This window comes from Pseudophryne corroboree, chromosome 10, assembly GCF_028390025.1.
Source record: "Pseudophryne corroboree isolate aPseCor3 chromosome 10, aPseCor3.hap2, whole genome shotgun sequence".
NCBI lineage: Eukaryota > Metazoa > Chordata > Amphibia > Anura > Myobatrachidae > Pseudophryne > Pseudophryne corroboree.
In genome coordinates this window covers 176464677-176485264 of record NC_086453.1, presented here as the reverse complement: position 1 = coordinate 176485264, position 20588 = coordinate 176464677, and the positions used below count along the sequence as shown (strand labels likewise).

The window sequence follows — 20588 nt, the reverse complement described above, 5'->3', positions numbered from 1 at the left end:
TACTCATCCTCTCCCCTTCTCATTGGTCCCACGCGGTCTGTCACCAAACACTAGCAACTACAATCAGCACCAGTCAGCAGTGCAGCATGAGCATACCTGTACATGTTCTGCGGTACCGTAGCTGCACTGCATGGTCTATCCTGGCAGTCTGGATCACAGGTTACAAGAGGAGAGGTATCTAGACTAGTGACTGCCTGTCCAGCTGTGTTGAGACTACAAGTCCCAGCACACCTTGTCAACTGGATTTGCTGGGACATCACACCTAGAGATGGGTTTTTAACCATATGTATGTGTGCATATATCCCCTCGGTGTCCCCGTCCGCACCCTCCTTGTAATTCCTCCTCAGTGTCCCTGCCCACACCATCCCTGTAACTGCCCCCTCAGTGACCCTGCCCATACACTCCTGTAATTCCCTCTCAGTGTCCCTGCCCGTACCCTCCCCGTAATTACCTCTGATTGTCCCTACCCGCACCCTAACCGTAATTCCGCCTCAGTGTCCCTGCCTGCACCCTCCTCGTAATTCCCCCTCAGTCTCCCTGCCTGCACCCTCTCCTTAATTACATCTCAGTGTCCCTGCCCGCACCCTCCTCGTAATACCTCCTCAGTTTCCCTGTAATTGCCCCTCAGGGTTTTTTGACCTCAGCCTCCCCATAGCCCCTTCCTCTCATTTTCTCTACCCAAACCCTCCCTGTAAATCCCCCTTAGTGTCCCTGACCTCAGCCTCCCTGTGACTCCCCCCTCAGTGTCCCTGCCCACACCCTCCTGTAATTCAACCTCAGTGTCCCTGCCCGCACACTCCTGTAATTCCCCCTCAGCGTCCCTGCCCACACCCTCCCTGTAATTCCCCCTCAGTGTCCCTGCCCACACCCTCCCTGTAATTGCCCCTCAGTGTCCCTGACCTCAGCCTCCCTGTAAGCCCTCCACCTCATTGTCCCTATCTACACTCTCCCTGTAATTCTCCCTCAGTGTACCTGATTTCAGCCTATCTGTAACCCATTGCACTGGGGCCCCGCCGCACTTAAGGGGCCCACAGCCGCAGGCATTACAATGAGTCACAATGACTCATTGTATCATGCCGCCGCAAGCTATGCAACCGCCCGCCGCCTGCTACGCGCCCGTCCGCGTCACTCACACTCACAACACATTCAGCGCCTGTGGCAGCCCGGCTGGAGAGGGAGGAGGGGTCCCGGCCGGAGAGGGAGGAGGGGCCGTCCCTCCCTCGTACAAACTTTACAGGTCTCACTGGCTGCTGGGTCTCACTGGCTGCTGCTGTAAGGAGGGAACGCTCTCCCATCTCCTCCTCTCTCCAGCGCCTCCCCCTCCAGACATCCTGCATTGTAATAAAATGCTTCTGATCCTGGTCATTCCATATGTGCCGGTGAGTCAGTCATGCAGCAACGGGCCCTGGTAGGAATTAGTTGTTTTAAATGTTTTGAATTGTGTTGCATATGTATCAACACAAACAGATTTTTATATATATATAAACATATATATATATATATATATATATATAATATTTTTTTTAATGTTATATTGAATTTGTAAAAGTGGCTGTTTGCATCTCTTGCCTCTGTATCCAATTATTCATGTATCACCCAGGCCTATCCTATTATCCATGATACGTTGGGCTCCTCCCACCGATGCTGGCATTTATCACGGATTATGCTTCGGATGCCTCAGACAGCCATAGCATAATCCGTGATAAATTTATCCCTAATACCACGTGTTTTTCAGCCGATGAAGATGGCCTCTAATTGGATACTGCGATAATTACCATTAGTCATTAATCGCAATATCCGTCTGTTTTCACCCACCGAAGCGGCATTGCAGCTTATTGTATCTATCTATCTATCTATCTATCTATCTATCTAGTCTGCCGTAATGTGTAAAAAAAGGGGACGCTGTCTGCCGTAATGTGTAAAAAAAGGGGACGCTGTCTGCCGTAATGTGTAAAAAAAGGGGATACTGTCTGCAGTAATGTGTAAAAAAAGGGACGCTGTCTGCCGTAATGTGTAAAAAAAAGGGGACGCTGTCTGCCGTAATGTGTAAAAAAAGGAGACGCTGTCTGCCGTAATGTGTAAAAAAAAAGGGCCTCTGTCTGCCATAATGTGTAAAAAAAAGGGGGACTCTGCCGTAATGTGTAAAAAAAAAGGGGGACTGTCTTCCGTAATTTAAAAAAAAAGGGGACGCTGTCTGCCGTAATGTGTAAAGAAAGGGGACGCTGTCTGCCGTAATGTGTAAAAAAAAAAAAAAAGAGAAGCTGTCTGCCGTAATGTGTAAAAAGGGGAATCTGTCCGTAGTAAGGTGTAAAGGGGGTTCTACCTGGTGTAGTGGTGCTACTGTGTGGCGTAATTTGAATAATGGAGATTACTGTGTACCGTTATATGAATTGGTATTATTTTGTGGCCACACCCCTTCCCCATGAAGCTACGCCCCTATATTTTTGGCACGCGCCTACGGCGCGCACTGCCCCTGCCTTGCATAGAGGGGATGGGCTCCAATGCCGTTTCTTGCACACAGTGCTAAAATGTCTAGTTACGGCACTGTTGCTAGGTATCCATTTCCCTGGCCCTGAGCAGGTCCCCCTCACCAGATCCTCTCCAGGGGTGAGGGGGTGGACTTGGATGGTATGGGGGAGGGGCCAAAGCATTTTGTTGCACCTGGGCCCACCGCTCGCTAGTTCCGCCACTGACCCCCCCTCTGGGTGGGGGAGGTGGGGGGCGATAGTTACTTACTTTGCCAGGGGCGCTCAGACCCCTAGATACACCCCTGATTTAGAGTGCTTGATAAAATGTATAGAAATGTGTTTTACGCAAAACCTGTATGGAAAAAACGGGGTTAAAATATGTTTACAGCTCTCTTGTGAGATATTTGGTATCCAGTATGAGGAGTGGGTTCCAAAATAGTGCCGTTTGAAATAAAGCAGTAGTTTCCTTCGGTAATGACTAACTTTCACTGTCTAAAGGTACCTGTAGCGCTGCTTGCCGTTTCAGCGGCTCTGTGCAGCGGAGAGTTAGTAGCGGCTGGTTCCCTCTGGGAGATATCCTCCGAGCGCCAGTCAGTGGCTAGCGGTGATCACTGAATCCATGCAACTAACATACTAACACACCGTTAGTAGTAGCTGGTTCCCCCTGTGCGCCCGTCAGCGACCAACGGTGGTCACAGATTCCCCTCTAATGCTGTTAATATCGGATACTCCAATTATCCAACGCATTTCAGGCAAAAAGCCCTTTATCAAGGATGATTTTTAAACGCTCTGGTCTCCTTTATATAAGTAAAAAAAACTTTATTAAAAAAATGGAAATTAAAGTTAAAAAGGCAGCTGCAGTATGTTCCTGTTTACGAGAATTTCTCCTAAAAAGTTGTTCATTTTTATTAGGTAATATGTAATTCGAGTGTTACCATAAATTAAATATGTTTATAAATATTGTATATGAAATGTAAAAAATTAACTAGAGGAAATATAAAAATGTGATTTTATTTTATAAAAAGGCATTGAGCTCTATATCGGTGTTTAGCCCCTTTGGAGTCAGTGTGTCCATAAAATAGATCCATTTTGTTTCACTTCTTTTCAGATCCTGGGATTTATCACCTCCTCTCTAGTAGGTTTTCACCTTCTGTATACCTATAAATTTAAGGTTAGATGGCTCCTTATTGTGATAGTCCAAAAAATGTTTTGACTTGTATTAGTCCTCCCCCTTGTGGCCAGCTCCTGTTACTGCACTACTACTTTACAATTATTATAAGCAGCAGATTCTGAGCTGCCACATTTGGGGTTTCCACAATTTTGGATTGTCCCGCAACACAGGGCCAAAGTTTAACTCAGCTATCTTGGCTCCGGCGGCTTCCTCCCTAGTGTGTTCTGTGTGGCAGCTGGAGACACATCTGGGAAGAGGACCCTTTCCATTGAGCACGCAATGTAATGTCATGCTTCTAGATACACCACTAATATAACATATAACTGCATGCGCCTTTTTCATAGTTGCCTGTTCTTCCATTCTACACACTACAGCGGTGAAGTTTGGAAATTGTCTGTTGCTACCATGCCTCCTAAGAAAGCCAAAGGGGTCCTTCCCCCCTGTGTGTCTTTTCCTACTCAGAAGATGATACATTTGTCCTCTTCTCCATCTGGTGCGTCCACCTCCTCACCTGCAGGAGCATCGTTAAGTAGCTCTAAAAGTCCCTTTCTGTTATGGGAGTTGATTGTGACTCGGACGCTCCTCTCACAGTTAAATCGCTCTGCCAAATTCTCTCGTCCTTTAAAGAGGACCTACAGTATCTAAAGATTTAACGGCTGCTATTCGGGAAGTTAAGACTGAATTAGTGGCTATTGGGAATCGTATATGTCATTTGGAAAGGAAAATGGAGGAGTTGGTGTCCTCACATAATGAACTCATAAGTTCTCACGATCTTCAACAAACTGAGCTTGACGCACTTAAAAACAAGGTTGCGGATTTGGAGGACAGGTCCAGGCAGAACAATATTAAAATTCGAGGTATACCGGATTCGGTCTCCAGTTCTGAATTAGAGAACAATGGGGTACATTTACTAAGCAGTGATAAGAGTGGAGAAGTGAGACAGTGGAGAAGTTGCCCATGGCAACCAATCAGCACTGAAGTAACATCTATAATTGCATACTATAAAATGATACAGAGCTGCTGATTGGTTGATGGGGAAATTTCTCCTCTGGCTCACTTCTCCGTTCTTATCACTGCTTAATAAATGTACCCATTAGTCTTGATTCTGTTCCGTAAGCTTCTGCCGACTGCTGAGGAGCGGGACCTGTTGATAGATCGGATTGACCGTCTTCCTCAGCCTCGCACTGTTTCGTCTACCTTGATGAAAGACACACTTCTTCAAGTGCACTTCTTCACGACAAAAGAATGTATTCTCAGAGTGGCGAGGTCGGCTAGTGATTCGGATGCCCTGGGTGGGCTACAGATTTTTCCGGACTTCTCCACACTAACCCTTGCCAAGAGACGTTCATTTGCTCTGATTACTTCTGCTCTTCGTGCCCACAACATTACCTACCGTTGGGGATTTCCAGTAAAGCTCATAGTCTCCTATGATGACTCCTTATACACAATTTCATCGCTGGATGCCAGAGTCAAATTACTGGTGGACTGGGACATTTCCATTAACTTACCGGCTGGAGTTAAGAAGGCTTCTGCTCCCAACACAGAATGGGCTACCACCTGAGACTCTTTACATCTTTTGTGCTAATTCACTGGGTGCCTTTCCCCTCCGCGACATTATGTTCCAGCTCCCGTGTGCTGGACCGACTGGCTAAGTATATTGGGTTATTTTTTACATGGTGTTACTTTCTTTTTTTATACTGTATACTGATATTGCTCTGCTTTAATGTCCTTGGAATGTGGGTATGGCATGTTCTCTATGTTTATGTTAGAATGGTTACATTTGTACTCTGCCCTACTTTGTGTTAGGGCTATGCGATTTGGTAGACTCTGTTTATTCTTGTATCATGCTTGGTTTACAGGGGTGGCGGCATTAGGCCACAATACCCCTTTTTTTTTACTACTGCATATTAGTTCCTACTTCTGCAGTAGTTATGCAGGCCCGATATACTGGGCTGTTAGGCTTTTTTCTCCCTTGTTTTTCTCTTCTATCTCCCTCCCTTGTTTTCCTCTTTTTTTTTGTTTCCTTTTTTTTCTTTTCAGATTTCAAATTGTACTTATAATGTAAGTAATTAACTGTGGGCAATCCTTGTTATTGAATGTATCGCTGACAATGTGCATTCTTTTCTTTTGACACACTATGCCTAGGGTTCTTATGTTAAGTGTTAAGGGATTAAATTCCCCCAACAAGCCCAGACTGGCTCTCTCTTTTTTTAATAAGCAAGGGGCAGATGTTGTGGCACTACAGGAAACCCACTTCTCTTCCATTAATCCCCCCACCCGCTCAAGGATCACAAATATCCCCTTGGTTTCTTCGCTAATGGCCCTTTTAAGCATAATGGGGTGGCACTCCTTTTTTGTAGTCGTGTCTTTTGTTCTTCATTCGCAAATTGCTGACAAAAATGCCGTTATCTCATTTTAACTGATTTGTTACATGATAAATTAGTCACTTTAGTTTCTGTATATGCCCGAACTCTAACCAAATATCCTTTCTTCGCAAACTTTTTTTCTTAATCAGGACATCCTCTAAAGGCTTATTAGTTGTAATGGGGGACTTTAACTTAGTTCTGAATCCTAAATTGGATAAATCCCTTAAATCAACAAAGGCTGCAGGGACATTTGGCCCCTCCACTGCATTTTGCAGTTTACTAACTGAATTCGATTTATATGATATGTTGGGAATCCAAAACCCATCTTGGCGGGATTATACCTATTATTCTCCAGTTCACAATACCTATTCTAGAATTGATTTGCTCTTTAGTGATAAGTGGACCCTGCAGCACACTAAATCGATAGACATCCTGCCTATTACTTGGTCGGATCATGCCCCCATACTTTGATGTTGGAAGTTAGATCACCGTAATATACCTCCTAGAACATGGCATTTATCTCCTCATCGTCTTTCGGATTCACTGACTAAGAAAATTATTTCTGATAGCATCACTTCCTATAAGGACACGAATATACCTTGAAATACGTCCACCTTCAATCATTGGTGCGCGTTTAAGGCAGTAACTCATGGTTTTGCTATTCAAGCAGGCGCGGTCCTTAAGAGGTTACGTTCACAATGCCAGATAGATTTAGAAACTAAACTTAAGGTCCTTGAGGATAAGAACAAAAACTCACCACCTAAAGTTCTCCGCAAAGAATTATCAGAAATTCGTAGTCAATTAAAAAAAATGCTGATGGCCCAGACTCAAACGGCATTGAATTTCCCTATAGATTGTAAGCTTGTGAGCAGGGCCTTCCTACCTCTATGACTGTTTGTTGTCACCCAGTTTGTTATTGCTATTTGAAATTGTAAAGCACAACGGAATTTGCTGCGCTATATAAGAAACTGTTAATAAATAAATAAATAAATAGACTTCATCAGAAATTTTACTTATTTGGTAACAGGTTGGGTAAGCTTTTAGCTCGGAAGTTACGACTGCAACATGCTAGAAACAGAACGAAGCTTCTTTTTTCTTCCTCCAAAACTAAACTATTGAATCCGAGGGATATTTCTAATAGATTTGCTGAGTATTATGCCCAACTTTATAATCTTTCTCAAGACCCTACTGTCACCCAACCTTCCTCAGCCTCTATATCCTCTTTGTTAGATGCAATTGAGTTGCCGTCTCTTACAGCTGCACAGTTAGAGATGTTAAATGCTCCATGGTCTGTTCTTGAAGCTGGGTAAGCCATATGGTCCTTACCCAGGGCAAAGCCCCGGGACCTGATGGTTTTATTAATTATTTCTACATCTCTTTACGGAGCTTTTGATGCCTCATTTGACTGGGCTTTTTAATGGAATTACTGTTCTTGGTGCACTCCCCAAAGAGATGTTGGAAGCTCAGCTAGTGACGTTACCTAAACCGGAGAAAGACCCAGCTTATTGCCAAAACTATTGACCTATAGCTATACCAAATGGTGATATTAAGCTTTATACGAAACTGGTTGCCACTCGCATCAACTTTTTCCTACCATTGCTGATCCACCCAGACCAAGCTGGGTTTGTACCTGGCCGACAAGCATCTGATAATACCCGTAGGGTATTTAAGTTGATTGATATTGTTTCAGAAGATTGAGGCCTTCTTTTGCTGTCGCTTGATGCAGAGAAGGCATTTGATCGCCTAAATTGGAAGTATATGTGGGAAGTTCTTCTTAAATTTGGATTCTGTGATTAGATATTAGCATCCATTTTTGCATTGTACAGTGCTCTCTTGGCTCGGGTGTTCAGCAATGATTTCCTCTCCGATGTATTTTCAATTTTCAGTGGTACAAGACAGGGATGTCCTCTTTTTCCTCTGATTTTCGTTCTATCTATAGAACCTCTTGCGATTAGGTTTCGCTCTAATGATAATTTTCCGGGGGTAGTTGCGGGTTCTTCTCGACATAAATTATGTCTATTTGCGGATGACATCCTGTTATTTGTTTCGGATCCTGTATCATCTTCATCATCTCCATTCGATTTTTGATGATTGTAGTAATGCTTCCTTTTATAAATTAAATACAACAAAGACTGATGCCCTTCCTATACACCTTTCTGGCTCTCTCCCCTTCCTACATTCCCGGTATCAATATAATTGGCAAGACGAGTCCATTCGTTACCTATGCATTAATATTCCTGCTGACACCTCCAAAGTTTTCGTGGTGAATCTTCCCCCTCCTGTTCAATCCCTTTTGTTTCTTTCTAAATTTTGGCTCGCTTATGATATGTCATGGTTAGGTCATATGGCAGCATTTAAGATGGCCCTCCTTCCTAAATTGATGTATCTGTTTTGTACAATCCCTTATATTTTCCCTAAGAAGTACTTGGACAACTGTAACCTTATTTTGTCTAAATATATTTGGCCGGTGGGTCCTCCTAAATTGGCAAAGTCTAAGATGATACTATCTAGAGCTAACAGTGGGCTTAACCTCCCTGATCTAGTGTCATATCACGAAGCATGTCTTTTAGCGCAGCTCAAAGTCTCTCCGGATATAAATTCAGAAGTGGGGTGGGTTGGCTTGGAGAGAGTGGGCTGTCCATCTTACCCTTTAGAGGATACTTTGAACATTCCTAAATGTATCCGTCCGACCCCAGGTATACTATTGCCCTCTACTCATGCTTCCCTATTGGTATGGGATAATTTGGCTGCAAAATTGTCCTTCTCTCTGTCCTACCTTCCACATATCTCCCTGAGATCACTAACTAAATTAATACCTAATTTGAATCTGTCGAAGTGGGTTTCCTGTGGTGTGACACATTTTAGGGATTTACTGAATGGGCCCATTTTAGTACCCTTTGCTGATTTACAGCGAAGAGTCTCACTCCCCAATTCGGAATTACTGTATTATTTTCAAATCCTTCATTGGTGGAAGAGTTTACCAAAACATTCTAGTCCTGCAAACCACCTGGCATCCAAAGTTTTTGCACGTTTGGCACACATCAAATCGCGGGGAGACATTTCGTTTTGGTATAATATTATCATTGACTTAATCCCTGTCTCCAAGTCTAATGCCCAGACGAAGTGGGAGGATGACTTAAGTATTTCATTGACTGAGGCTCAATGAAATAAAATCTTCCTTTCTTCGTATAAGATGTCTTGGTGTTTGAACCATACTGAGATGCATATAAAGTTGCTCAACAGACTGTACCTAACACCAGATAGGCTGCACACATTTTGGCCTTCGTGCTCTAAATTTTGGTGGCGCCAGTGCGGTGCGTTAGGTAATATATTTCATATATTTTGGTCATGTTCTATTCTTGGTCAATTCAATTCTGGTCAGAGGTTTTCGATTTAATTAACACAGTCCTTGATTTATCACTTTCCCCATCTCCTTCTGTCGCTTTACTACATGTTTTCCCTGATAATATTTTGATGCATAATTAGTATGTTCTTGGCCATATTCTTATTGCTGCTCGAGCCGCTTTGGCGCAAGTATGGAACAACCCACCCCTCCTAGTTTATTGAAGGTCATTCATAAGATTAATTTCCATTATACCATGGAAACAGAATATATGCCATGCATATGCTCAGCCTCCTCTCCGCTGGTGCTTTGGTCATCCTGGTGCAAATTTGTTACAGAAGGAGATGGAGGTCGGTATTTCCACAATTAATCCCAATCTGACCCCGGTCAATTCAGTGTTTGTGAGAACAAGCCAGACTCCGCTACTGAGGACTAACTGCTACTAGGTCCCTCATATTATTGTATTAGTTGACTTATATGCTTTGATGTATGTTTGTGAACTGTGATCCACAATGCTGATTCTCACCATCGTCTATTAGCTTGGTACTTTGTACCCACTGTTTAACTGTGATTGTGTTTTTTGAAATCCTGTCTTGTCTTGTTTTCTTTTGGTCCCTTTTGATTCTCCCTTTTTCTTTTCTGTATCCCCGAAAAAGAAATATTCTTTAATAAAAATTATTGAAGTAAAAAAAAAAAAAAAAAATGTTTAATTATATACCTTCTTGGAGAAGTTCTTCAAGTTCTTTTATAAGCTGCTGTTGGGTCATTTTGTAATAGTGCATATGCTTCTGTATCTGAAAGTAAGTTGTTTATTTCTTTTTCATAATTTTCTTTGTCAATTATGACAAGGCCTCCATCTTGTCGGCTGGTTTGAAAATTATAGTGTTATCTTCCTTTAGTTCCTTTAGTGCTTTTTTTTCTTCTTTCTCCGGCAGGGTCCACAGGTTATCCACAGGATAACAATGGGAAATGATGGAGCGACAGCAGATTGGCACCAAGCGATCAAAAGCTTTCCGGCCCCCCAGGATGCAACGGGCCTGTCCATATATCCCGCCCACTGGCTCAGGCAAATAAGTTTTTTGTTTGGTGCGGCAAGAGCTGGACCATGGTCAGAGGGCTGCTGTTATTTAGCATCCCCAAGCTTTCTTATCTATTTTATAGTCTTACTAATTTTTTGAGTGCTCTTTCTAAACAGCGTCTTATACGCATATTGGAAAGAGTCGCTCCAACAACTCTCCGCCGGGTCGCAACAATGCTTACCTATCAATACAGTGCTGTTTCAGCGGGCATCTGTGTCAGATATACTAGCAGGTCCATCAGACGATACCAGGCTGTGGCTGGAGCATGGGGAGAAGGTAAGGCATCCGTTCCGCGTAGCATGCATGGAATACGGACACAGCCACACTGTTTTGGGAGGAGACTGCCAAACAGTAGCTGACGCGCCGCCACCACGGGTGCTCCAGCGCTAGGCCTTAGGGATCATAGGCACCAGGAATAGCATGAGGCCACGATCCGAAGGGTTGATGTCAGCAGTGGGGAGTCAGACGCTCTCCTGGTCACCCCTCTCCCGGTTCATGACCAGTTTCCGCTGAGTTACCCACCATGAACTGTTTCCTCGCTTCCGTTTCAGATGCTAACAGAGGGGACTCGGTCGTAGCATAGGCCACTGCGTCGGTGTTCACTGAGCGCTACCACAAGAGATTCGTTCGCAACATAGGCGACTGTGTGATCACTGCATCTGTGTTCACTGACCGTTACCGTGAGGAGACTCGGTCGCAGCATAGGTGGCTGTGTGACTGGTGTGTCTATTTTCACTGAGCATCTGTGTTCACTATAGGTTCCTGGAGCGGCAGTGTACACTAGTAGCATCTGGATCCACTCAGCATTCGCTAACGTATTGATCGATTACTGGAAGCCCTTTATCCCACTCTACTGAGTACGGGCTATACAGCACTAAATTTCTATCTACTTTGTCAGCAAGAATAGTTAAGTTAAGTTAAGTGCCTATTGCATATGAGTCTGTGTACATTTACTGTGGTTTTCTTCGCGTTGCGTCTGAATACGTTTGATCTGTTCATACAGAATTCAGTAAATGTTTACCTACATACTTAAAAAAGTATTTGTAGTTAATGATATACTCATATGACTAATATATAACATGTGACTGACTGCTAGTGTGATTGCTGACTTTAATATATGTTTGTCAGTTGTTTCTTCTGATCCTCAATGCTGGTGCATGGGTGGGGTCAGATTGACATCACTTTAGAAGATTAAAGTGATTACAGTCACAAATTGTTTAGAACACTGTGAAAGTGCTGATTATTTATCATGTCTAAGAGCGGCAAAGGTGACGACAGCAACACTCATATCATGTTTGTCTTGCAAAACTGTATTATCCTCTCAGGATCTGGTTCAGGATAGTTTATGTGCAAATTTTTTGCTTTTCAGCAGAACACAAGGCTGATCCCTGTACACCATCAGATAGATCCACCTTGGGCTATGTTTGCACAGACCTTGTCCAGTATAGCTGAATGGATAATTTCTACAGTTTCTGTACCAGGAATGGGGTATCCATACATGCAGCTCCCTACCTACGGTATACCATTTCCCCCAGTAGCTTCTCAAATGAAACAAGCTGATAAATTGATGGTAAGTAAATCTTCACCTTCACAGGCTACACATGATGATTTATCGGATGATGAAAACTCTATTTACTCTACTTCGGTATACGAAGAGGAGGAAGAAGGTCTCAGCTCAGTGGATATAGCTGAATTAATAAGAGCAATGAAGGTCAGTCTATCCTTAGAAGATTCAGCAGAGCCTGTGTTAAAAACCAAGGCACCTGTGTTTAAACATCCCAGGACAGTTAAGACTGAGTTTCCAGGGTCAGACCAGCTGACGGAAATCATGGAAGAGGCTTGGGCAACACCCAACAAAAATATAGAATTCCCAAAAAATGGGACTCCAATTATCCTTTTCCAGCAGGGGACTGTTTAAAAAGTGAGGTAGCTCCTAAAGTTTATACGCATGTGATTCGATTAGTGCGAAAATCTATATTGCCTTTGCCTTCAACATCCTTAAATGATGTCACGGATAGGAGAGTGGATGGTTTTCTAAAAACCATATTTTCCCTATCTGGAGCAGTCATAAGGCCAGCCATGGCTTCAGCTTGGATAGCAAAGGCAGTGCCTGCCTGGGCTGATGCATTGGAAAGTGATTTTTCATCAGCTTCTAGAGAGCAAAAACCTTATATACAGATGTAGCCACCTTTATCTTGACTGTTTCTCCGCCGAGATGGGCGTTTAGTCACGCTAAGGCGATAGCTGAGTTTAATCACAGGACGTGATCAAGCATACAATGCGAAACGTACGTCAGGAGGAAGTATTGCGATCACGTGATGCACACACGTGACCGCACTAGCCGGAATCCCTAGGACGGTCACCAGGCAACGGCCGCACTGCTCCGTCTTCTGAACAAGGGGACTCCGGCCACACGCCGCTGCAGCCCTTGAAGCATGGGCACAGCAACAAGCGGGTCTCGCAGTGACAGCAATACCGGAGCTGGTATCGTATACCTCGCACTTTGTATTTTGCGAACTGCACTTCAATTAGCAAGCTTGTTAGCACATTTAATCCAATTTCCTTGAGCAACCAGCATCCATAGAGCTATATATGCATGGCAAACAACCATGCACAATTGCAACTGAAACAGTGATATTTTACTTCCAGCCACTTGGTCATTATTATATTGTGGTAAGAGCATTACTGGATAAACTGTTCCAACTAGCAACATCATAAGGAATTTATTATTATTTTTCCTCCTTCAGCAATAAGGCATACAAAGCTGGGATCATCCATACTTGCTATAAACATCAATAGCAAGCTACCACTAACTTTATACATACCAATGACTGTGTTTCTCCTTTTGAAACTCACAAATATATCAATGGTAAACTTCAGCAAATACTATTAACCTAAAGCTCATTAGTCTCAAACAAACTAAGAAATTGTGCTAATTATCTACAAGCATCTAGTCCCAGCCTGCTTTCCTATAATCACACAAGTACTTATTATAGGTCCCAGGCATAAGGCATATTATAGCCATTATCTGGTTAAGTGCATAGGGGTGTACTATCACAAATTATTTTGAAAACCTACTGCCACATTTAGGATGTGCAGCATAATTATATCCTGCACTTATATCGCGGTATAATTTGGTACGGCCGGTCTGGTGCCCTTTGGGCGTTTCTAGGAGTGAAAGGCAAGTCCTAATTGTGGACATTGTGTGGTGTTCAGGAATTTTACCCACATAATAGGCCTTCACTCATATGTATAATATTGTCTGTGGTTGATATGTCACAGGGTAACTAAGCCTGGTGGCTGCACATTATCTCACTTTATGTTTCTTGACCATTGTACCATATAGATATACAAATCTCAATTTTGTCAGTTACAAACTTATGAACCTGGATGACTCAAAAGGGTGAGTACAATATTTGCGGTCATACCTCACTGGAAATGCCCAATCTCTTCTGACCTTGGAAGCTAAGCAGTGAAAGGCCGGGCTAGTAATAGGATGGGTGACCACCTCTGAACACCCTGGTACCGCAACAAATTGATTCCCCTATAGTGTCATCTGCACCTAAAATACTGGGCACTTGAATTGTCAAAAAAATTAATTTGCAACGGTGATAGGCAAGTCCTAATTGTGGATATTGCGTGGTTTTAAAAAAAACCTTCTTTCCACAAAACAGGCCATCACCCATGCTCATATTTCACTGTGGCTGCCATGTCACAAGGTGACTAAACCAATTGGCTGCACACACTTGGGTGACTCAATAGGGTGAGTACAACAATTGCGGTCATACCTCACTGGAGATGCCTAATCTCTTCTGACCTTGGAAGCTAAACAGTGAAAGGCCGGGCTAGTACTAGGATGGGAGACCACCTTTGAACACCCTGGTACTGCAATAAATTGACTCCCCTATATAGTGTCACCCATACATATACTATTGGGTACCGGACTCCTATATGACCTATGATTTAACTCTCTGCATTTACCACAATCCACAATGGATATCTGCTGAATAAATGATGGTCATACAATATATGAGTCACAATGTGCAATGATTAATGAATTTTGTTACCACAGCCATAATTTCCGGCAACTGGTAGATTGTGATATGGATATCACGTATTACTTATAATCTTTTTTCATATTTTCGCAAAGCTTTTAATTTTCAAGGTAGATACTCCTTAATTCTTATTTTACGTGTTACCTAATAAAAATGGTTTTATCAGTAACAAATTACATTGCCATCCTCTGAATTAGAGTGCTCCCAAAAAAGAGTCTACTTACCAACACTTCTTTGTTTTGGTTTTTTCTGAAACACCATTCAAGCAAGCGAATGGGCTGTACAACCGGAGGTCTTTCAGACTCTAGTAGACAAATGGGGGTTGCCAGAGATAGATCTCATGGCATCCCATCTGAACAACAAAGTGCCCGCATACGGGTCAAGAACAAAGGATCCCGGAGTGATCTTTGTGGACGCCTTGTCGGTGAGATGGGACTTTCATCTGGCTTATCTGTTTTCTCCGATCACCCTGTTACTCAGGGTGGTGAGGAAAATAAAGCAAGCAAAGGGTGCCGTGATTCTAATAGCTCCGGCTTGGCCCAGAAGGCATTGGTACACAGATCTGCAGAGAATGTCGATGGATGCTCCATTTATACTCCTTCAACGTCCAGATCTACTGATGCAGGGTCCCTGTTATCACAGACATCTGGATTGACTGTCTTTGTTGGCGTGGTTTTTGAAACCTCTATCCTAAAGTCAAGAGGATCCTCTAAACAGGTAATTCAAACAAAGCTCAGAGAAAGGAAACCTTCCTCAGCTCGTATTTATCACCGAATATGGCAGGCCTATATTCATTGGTGCAGTGAAGGAGGTATGGACCTGAAATCTTATAGAGTTTCCAGGGTCCTAGCATTCCTTCTGGCAGAAATGGATAAAGGTTTGAAGGTGGCTTCCTTGAGAGTGCAGGTATCGGCATTGACTGTATGGTTCCAAAAGAAAATTGCCAATTTGCAGGATGTGCGTACTATTTTCCAGGGAATGCTGCGCATTCAACCTCCCTTTGTTTCGCCTACAGCACCGTGGGACTTAGGTTTAGTCATGAAAGCCCTTCAAGTTGCCCCATTTGAACCACTTAACATGGTGGATCTTAAATGGTTGACAGCAAAAGTACTCTTTCTACTGGCTATGGCATCAGCTAGAGTTACATTTGTACTCTGCCCTACTTTGTGTTAGGTCTATGCGATTTGGTAGACTCTGTTTATTCTTGTATCATGCTCGGTTTACAGGGGTGGCGGCATTAGGCCACAATACCCCTTTTTTTTATACTACTGCATATTAGTTCCTACTTCTGCAGTAGTTATGCAGGCCCGATATACTGGGCTGTTAGGCTTTTTTCTCCCTTGTTTTTCTCTTCTATCTCCCTCCCTTGTTTTCCTCTTTTTTTTGTTTCCTTTTTTTTCTTTTCAGATTTCAAATTGTACTTATAATGTAAGTAATTTACTGTGGGCAATCCTTGTTATTGAATGTATCGCTGACAATGTGCATTCTTTTCTTTTGACACACTATGCCTAGGGTTCTTATGTTAAATGTTAAGGGATTAAATTCCCCCAACAAGCCCAGACTGGCTCTCTCTTTTTTTAATAAGCAAGGGGCAGATGTTGTGGCACTACAGGAAACCCACTTCTCTTCCATTAATCCCCCCACCCGCTCAAGGATCACAAATATCCCCTTGGTTTCTTCGCTAATGGCCCTTTTAAGCATAATGGGGTGGCACTCCTTTTTTGTAGTCATGTGTCTTTTGTTCTTCATTCGCAAATTGCTGACAAAAATGCCGTTATCTCATTTTAACTGATTTGTTACATGATAAATTAGTCACTTTAGTTTCTGTATATGCCCGAACTCTAACCAAATATCCTTTCTTCGCAAACTTTTTTTCTTAATCAGGACATCCTCTAAAGGCTTATTAGTTGTAATGGGGGACTTTAACTTAGTTCTGAATCCTAAATTGGATAAATCCCTTAAATCAACAAAGGCTGCAGGGACATTTGGCCCCTCCACTGCATTTTGCAGTTTACTAACTGAATTCGATTTATATGATATGTTGGGAATCTAAAACCCATCTTGGCAGGATTATACCTATTATTCTTCAGTTCACAATACCTATTCTAGAATTGATTTGCTCTTTAGTGATAAGTGGACCCTGCAGCACACTAAATCGATAGACATCCTGCCTATTACTTGGTCGGATCATGCCCCCATACTTTGATGTTGGAAGTTAGATCACCGTAATATACCTCCTAGAACTTGGCATTTATCTCCTCATCGTCTTTCGGATTCACTGACTAAGAAAATTATTTCTGATAGCATCACTTCCTATAAGGACACGAATATACCTTGAAATACGTCCACCTTCAATCATTGGTGCGTGTTTAAGGCAGTTACTCATGGTTTTGCTATTCAAGCAGGCGCGGTCCTTAAGAGGTTACGTTCACAATGCCAGATAGATTTAGAAACTAAACTTAAGGTCCTTGAGGATAAGAACAAAAACTCACCACCTAAAGTTCTCCGCAAAGAATTATCAGAAATTCGTAGTCAATTAAAAAAAATGCTGATGGCCCAGACTCAAACGGCATTGAATTTCCCTATAGATTGTAAGCTTGTGAGCAGGGCCTTCCTACCTCTATGACTGTTTGTTATCACCCAGTTTGTTATTGCTATTTGAAATTGTAAAGCACAACGGAATTTGCTGCGCTATATAAGAAACTGTTAATAAATAAATAAATAAATAAATAAATAAATAGACTTCATCAGAAATTTTACTTATTTGGTAACTTATTTTAGCTCGGAAGTTACGACTGCAACATGCTAGAAAACAGTAACTTATTTTAGCTCGGAAGTTACGACTGCAACATGCTAGAAAACAGAACTAAGCTTCTTTTTTCTTCCTCCAAAACTAAACTATTGAATCCGAGGGATATTTCTAATAGATTTGCTGAGTATTATGCCCAACTTTATAATCTTTCTCAAGACCCTACTGTCATCCAACCTTCCTCAGCCTCTATATCCTCTTTGTTAGATACAATTGAGTTGCCGTCTCTTACGGCTGCACAGTTAGAGATGTTAAATGCTCCTTGGTCTGTTCTTGAAGCTGGGTAAGCCATATGGTCCTTACCCAGGGCAAAGCCCCGGGACCTGATGGTTTTATTAATGATTTCTACATCTCTTTACGGAGCTTTTGATGCCTCATTTGACTGGGCTTTTTAATGGAATTACTGTTCTTGGTGCACTCCCCAAAGAGATGTTGGAAGCTCAGCTAGTGACGTTACCTAAACTGGAGAAAGACCCAGCTTATTGCCAAAACTATTGACCTATAGCTATACCAAATGGTGATATTAAGCTTTATACGAAACTGGTTGCCACTCGCATCAACTTTTTCCTACCATTGCTGATCCACCCAGACCAAGCTGGGTTTGTACCTTGCCGACAAGCATCTGATAATACCCGTAGGGTATATAAGTTGATTGATATTGTTTCAGAAGATTGAGGCCTTCTTTTGCTGTCGCTTGATGCAGAGAAGGCATTTGATCGCCTAAATTGGAAGTATATGTGGGAAGTTCTTCTTAAATTTAGATTCTGTGATTAGATATTAGCATCCATTTTTGCATTGTACAGTGCTCTCTTGGCTCGGGTGTTCAGCAATGATTTCCTCTCCGATGTATTTTCAATTTTCAGTGGTACAAGACAGGGATGTCCTCTTTTTCCTCTGATTTTCGTTCTATCTATAGAACCTCTTGCGATTAGGTTTCGCTCTAATGATAATTTTCCGGGGGTAGTTGCGGGTTCTTCTCGACATAAATTATGTCTATTTGCGGATAACATCCTGTTATTTGTTTCGGATCCTGTATCATCTTCATCATCTCCATTCGAGTTTTGATGATTGTAGTAATGCTTCCTTTTATAAATTAAATACAACAAAGACTGATGCCCTTCCTATACACCTTTCTGGCTCTCTCCCCTTCCTACATTCCCGGTATCAATATAATTGGCAAGACGAGTCCATTCGTTACCTATGCATTAATATTCCTGCTGACACCTCCAAAGTTTTCGTGGTGAATCTTCCCCCTCCTGTTCAATCCCTTTTGTTTCTTTCTAAATTTTGGCTCGCTTATGATATGTCATGGTTAGGTCATATGGCAGCATTTAAGATGGCCCTCCTTCCTAAATTGATGTATCTGTTTTGTACAATCCCTTATATTTTCCCTAAGAAGTACTTGGACAACTGTAACCTTATTTTGTCTAAATATATTTGGCCGGTGGGTCCTCCTAAATTGGCAAAGTCTAAGATGATACTATCTAGAGCTAACAGTGGGCTTAACCTCCCTGATCTAGTGTCATATCACGAAGCATGTCTTTTAGCGCAGCTCAAAGTCTCTCCGGATATAAATTCAGAAGTGGGGTGGGTTGGCTTGGAGAGAGTGGGCTGTCCATCTTACCCTTTAGAGGATACTTTGAACATTCCTAAATGTATCCGTCCGACCCCAGGTATACTATTGCCCTCTACTCATGCTTCCCTATTGGTATGGGATAATTTGGCTGCAAAATTGTCCTTCTCTCTGTCCTACCTTCCACATATCTCCCTGAGATCACTAACTAAATTAATACCTAATTTGAATCTGTCGAAGTGGGTTTCCTGTGGTGTGACACATTTTAGGGATTTACTGAATGGGCCCATTTTAGTACCCTTTGCTGATTTACAGCGAAGAGTCTCACTCCCCAATTCGGAATTACTGTATTATTTTCAAATCCTTCATTGGTGGAAGAGTTTACCAAAACATTCTAGTCCTGCAAACCACCTGGCATCCAAAGTTTTTGCACGTTTGGCACACATCAAATCGCGGGGAGACATTTCGTTTTGGTATAATATTATCATTGACTTAATCCCTGTCTCCAAGTCTAATGCCCAGACGAAGTGGGAGGATGACTTAAGTATTTCATTGACTGAGGCTCAATGAAATAAAATCTTCCTTTCTTCGTATAAGATGTCTTGGTGTTTGAACCATACTGAGATGCATATAAAGTTGCTCAACAGACTGTACCTAACACCAGATAGGCTGCACACATTTTGGCCTTCGTGCTCTAAATTTTGGTGGCGCCAGTGCGGTGCGTTAGGTAATATATTTCATATATTTTGGTCATGTTCTATTCTTGGTCAATTCAATTCTGGTCAGAGGTTTTCGATTTAATTAACACAGTCCTTGATTTATCACTTTCCCCATCTCCTTCTGTCGCTTTACTACATGTTTTCCCTGATAATATTTTGATGCATAATTAGTATGTTCTTGGCCATATTCTTATTGCTGCTCGAGCCGCTTTGGCGCAAGTATGGAACAACCCACCCCTCCTAGTTTATTGAAGGTCATTCATAAGATTAATTTCCATTATACCATGGAAACAGAATATATGCCATGTATATGCTCAGCCTCCTCTCCGCTGGTGCTTTGGTCATCCTGGTGCAAATTTGTTACAGAAGGAGATGGAGGTCGGTATTTCCACAATTAATCCCAATCTGACCCCGGTCAATTCAGTGTTTGTGAGAACAAGCCAGACTCCGCTACTGAGGACTAACTGCTACTAGGTCCCTCATATTATTGTATTAGTTGACTTATATGCTTTGATGTATGTTTGTGAACTGTGATCCACAATGCTTATTCTCACCATCGTCTATTAGCTTGGTACTTTGTACCCACTGTTTAACTGTGATTGTGTTTTTTGAAATCCTGTCTTGTCTTGTTTTCTTTTGGTCCCTTTTGATTCTCCCTTTTTCTTTTCTGTATCCCCGAAAAAGAAATATTCTTTAATAAAAATTATTGAAGTAAAAAAAAAAAAAAAAAATGTTTAATTATATACCTTCTTGGAGAAGTTCTTCAAGTTCTTTTATAAGCTGCTGTTGGGTCATTTTGTAATAGTGCATATGCTTCTGTATCTGAAAGTAAGTTGTTTATTTCTTTTTCATAATTTTCTTTGTCAATTATGACAAGGCCTCCATCTTGTCGGCTGGTTTGAAAATTATAGTGTTATCTTCCTTTAGTTCCTTTAGTGCTTTTTTTTCTTCTTTCTCCGGCAGGGTCCACAGGTTATCCACAGGATAACAATGGGAAATGATGGA

General features: G+C 42.2%; 2 pseudogenes; both read left to right on the top strand.

Annotated features, from left to right (window-relative positions):
• The first annotated feature begins 13841 nt into the window (after nucleotides 1-13841).
• Nucleotides 13842-13961, top strand: LOC134968152 (5S ribosomal RNA; annotated as a pseudogene).
• Nucleotides 13962-14201: 240 nt separating this feature from the next.
• On the top strand, nucleotides 14202-14321 carry LOC134968179 (5S ribosomal RNA; annotated as a pseudogene).
• The last annotated feature ends 6267 nt before the right edge of the window (nucleotides 14322-20588 follow it).